General features: G+C 46.2%; 1 pseudogene; it reads left to right on the top strand.

Annotated features, from left to right (window-relative positions):
* Positions 1-210: 210 nt before the first annotated feature.
* On the top strand, positions 211-787 carry LOC147970522 (ethylene-responsive transcription factor RAP2-2-like; annotated as a pseudogene).
* The last annotated feature ends 3,267 nt before the right edge of the window (positions 788-4,054 follow it).

Genomic DNA, 4,054 nt, shown 5'->3' with positions numbered 1-4,054 from the left:
AGAGTAGAGATAGCAGGGACATCGGGAAAGGATCGCGCGCGCGGGAAAATGTGGCCGGGCGCGCGCTAGTTTTGGCGCACGGCGTCCGGCGCGCTTTATAAAATCCAACGCCCTTCCACTGCTCTGTGCCTTGCCACCACTCTTTGCCCGCTCTGTGCCTCGCCACCGCTCTCTCCCTGCTCTTTCTCGCCTCGCCGCCACTGCGCCACCATGCCGCCGCGTCACCGGCAAACTTGGGGATACCGCGGTGTCCGCGCGCGCCCCTCAGGCGGCTTCTCCGCCGAGATCCGGGTCCGTGGGATGCACCTCGGCCTCGGCACTTTTGACACCGCCCATGAGGTTGCCCGCGCGTACGACGCGGTGGCGTGGCGCCTCCGATGGCCTCATAGAACATTGAACTTTCCCAACATGCCGACGCGGGAGTGGGCGCAAGAGCTCGCGCCTTCGCCGCGGCTTATCACCGACGAGGATCGGCCCGGCAACCGGAGGTGGGAGCACCGTCTCGGCATCGCCAAGATGGATGAGGAAGCAATGGTGCCAACACTTCCCGCAGGACATCATCAATGAGCGCGAGGTCTACACGCAAAGGAGGGCGGAGAGGGAGAAGAAGAGGGCAGAGCGAGCCGCCTATCGCGAGGATAAGCGTACGCGGAAAGCGGCCACTCAATTCAACATGAAGCTAGGAGCAGCATCGCCCTGGGACTCCGACAACGATGGATGTCTTGACGCCTACATTGAGACGTCGGGGGAGGACATCACCGAGGAGGAGTCGGACGACGACGAGTAATTGAACTATCTATTTTTTATCTATCTATGCTATATCTATGCTGAGAACTATCTATGTCTCTACTCTCCACTTCTCTATCTCTACTTCTTGATCTCTACTCTCTACTCATATATACTCTTATAAAAAACAGAGTTGGTGATGATGGTGTGCCTTCCATCCTGCAATATAGGCCATCCGATTTATATCTAACGGATAGCAAGGAAACTATGGCAATTTTGCAAAAAGATACCCACACCCCTCTCCACATTTTAAAATAAGGCCTTCCCTCGTTCATCCTTTTCTCCTAGAATATAAACTACTCATACAAATGCATCTTGATGTTTCTTGCAACGCATGGGCATCTTGCTGTTCTAAAAAACTTTCCATCATTTGCCACACTACTGGTTGCAGATGAAGAACCTCCCAAGCATAGCGCGATACATGAGCAATGGAGGCCATAACCAATTACTTTTACAGGAACGATAGCAACTAGGAAATTTGAATGGTTGGTATGAACAAAATTGGAACTGCACATGTACTGCTAAGAGATTCAATACACACATTAGCAATCGAGGAGGAGAACGATGGTCGCGGCGGCCTCTGTGCATGATGGTCGGCAACGGGAGTCAGTTCATTGTCCACGATGGTGGAGCTTCTGCGCTTGGCGTCGGCTTTGGAGAAGCAGATCCGAGACCATGGAAGACGGTGCCGGGGAAGAGGCTCCGTGTACGACGACAACGGTGGACCAACTCTCGTGCAATGTACGACGTCGTCGATGAGGCAGATGCGCTGCGGTGGACGAGTGCGCCGATGTAGAAGGGGAGGAGCACGAAGGCTGTGGTGCCGTGGAGAAGTCTATTTTGCGGTGGGGATAGAAAATGGGGAGTATTCAGGTGTTCTACTCTGGGTGCCGAGGTGGGGTTGGCTGGGTAGGGTGAACCTAAAGTTACCAAAACAGCCCCTACCAAGCGTCATCCGTAGGCCTGTTTCAAAGTGTATGATGGTAACTTTGCATTGCTCGAATCAGGGTCGCGGGAGATTTTCCCGTCGACCTCAAAATTTTGTGACACTAAACTCCCCGTGTGGCATGTTGGGTGATTGGGCTAAGCAACTAGCGAGTTGTAACTACTAGTACTCCCTCCATTTTTATTAACTCTGCATATTAGGTTTGACCGAAGTCAAACTTCCTAAAGTTTGACCAAGTTTATAGAAAAATATAAAGATTTACCATAACAAATATGTATGATGTGAAAGTACATTCAATAATGAATCTAATGGTATTTATTTGTTATTGTATATGTTAATATTTTTTGTTATTAACTTTGTGAGAGTTTACAAAACTTGACTTTGACCAATGCTAATATACGCACTTAAATAAAAACGGAGGGAGTACACATTTGTTTTCTCAGTTTGTAGTGAATTAATCATTTGTTGTAATCGTGAAATAAATATATTAGGCTACTGACTTCGAATGTAATGGTTTATACAATTCAATAGTTAGAACCATTGTTGAATTCCAAGATGTATACGAGGTCTATAATACTTCACAATATGCTCAAACTCACATAATCCCAGTCAAATGAAAATCTAAACGCATTTCATAGTTATTACTTTGTAGGATGCAACAAAACCAACCATAACTCTACATGATCCATTATAAAAGCAACATTTTGAACACATCCCAATGTGTGAATGAAACGTCTAGAGAGAGCTTGCGAAGATGGAGCAGATAGGGCGGGAAAGATTGTATGTATGTGGGCGAGAGAGTAGGAGACAAACCGAGAGAGAGAGAGAGATGTCTACTACACAACCTTCTTCTTGTAGACATTGTTCGGCCTCCAAGTGCAGAGGTTTGTAGGACAGTAGCAAATTTCCCTCAAGTGGATGACCTAAGGTTTATCAATCTGAGGGAGGTGTAGGATGAAGATGGTCTCTCTGAAACAACACTGCAACCAAATAACAAAGAGTCTCTTGTCTCCCCAACACACCCAATACAGTGGTAAATTGTATAGGTGCACTAGTTTGGCGAAGAGATGGTGATACAAGTGCAATATGGATGGTAGATATAGGTTTTTGTAATATGAAAATATAAAAACAGCAAGGTAGGAAGAGGTAAAAGTGAGCGTAAACATTATTGCAATGCTTCGAAACATGGCCCGGGGTTCATACTTTCACTAGTGCAAGTTCTCTCAACAATAATAACATAATTGGATCATATAACTATCCCTCAACATGCAACAAAGAGTCACTCCGAAGTCACTAATAGTGGACAACAAACGAAGAGATTATTGTAGGGTACGAAACCACCTCAAAGTTATTCTTTCTGATCGATCTATTCAAGAGTCCGTAGTAAAATAACAACAAGCTATCCTTTCCGTTTGATCTATCCTAGAGTTCGTAATAGAATAACACCTTAAGACACAAATCAACCAAAACCCTAATGTAACCTAGATACTCCAATGTCACCTCAAGTATCCGTGGGTATGATTATACGATATGCATCACACATTCTCAGATTCATCTATTCAACCAACACAAAGAACTTTAAAGAGTTCCCTGATACGTCTCCAACGTATCTACTTTTCCAAACACTTTTGCCCTTGTTTTGGACTCTAACTTATATGAATTTAATGGAACTAACCCGGACTGGCACTGTTTTCAGCAGAATTGCCATGATGTTGTTTTATGTGTAGAAAACAAAAGTTCTCGGAATGACCTGAAACTCCACGGGATATCTTACAATAAATAATAAAAAATCCTCGCCAAAGATGAAGACCAGGGGGCCCACACCCTTCTCACGAGGGTGGGGGCGCGCCCCCTACCTCGTGGGCCCCCTGGAGACCCCCCGACTCCAACCCCAACTCTATATAACTGCTTTCGGGGAGAAAAAAAACAGGAGAGAAGAAATCATCGCGTTTTACAATACGGAGCCGCCGCCAAGCCCTAAAACCTCTCGGGAGGGCTGATCTGGAGTCCGTTCGGGGTCCAGAGAGGGGGATTCGTCGCCGTCGTCATCATCAACCATCCTCCATCACCAATTTCATGATGCTCACCGCCGTGCGTGAGTAATTCCATCGTAGGCTTGCTGGACGGTGATGGGTTGGATGAGATTCACCACTTAATCGAGTTAGTTTTGTTAGGGTTTGATCCCTAGTATCCACTATGTTCTGAGATTGATGTTGCTCTGACTTTGCTATGCTTAATGCTTGTCACTAGGGCCCGAGTGCCATGATTTCAGATCTGAACCTATTATGTTTTCATCAATATATGAGTGTTCTTGATCCTATC

Source organism: Triticum urartu, chromosome 5A, assembly GCF_056163025.1.
Source record: "Triticum urartu cultivar PI428250 chromosome 5A, HENAU_Tu73, whole genome shotgun sequence".
Classification (NCBI taxonomy): domain Eukaryota; kingdom Viridiplantae; phylum Streptophyta; class Magnoliopsida; order Poales; family Poaceae; genus Triticum; species Triticum urartu.
The sequence above is the reverse complement of the archived record's forward strand: the minus strand, read 5'-3'. Positions and strand labels throughout refer to the sequence as shown.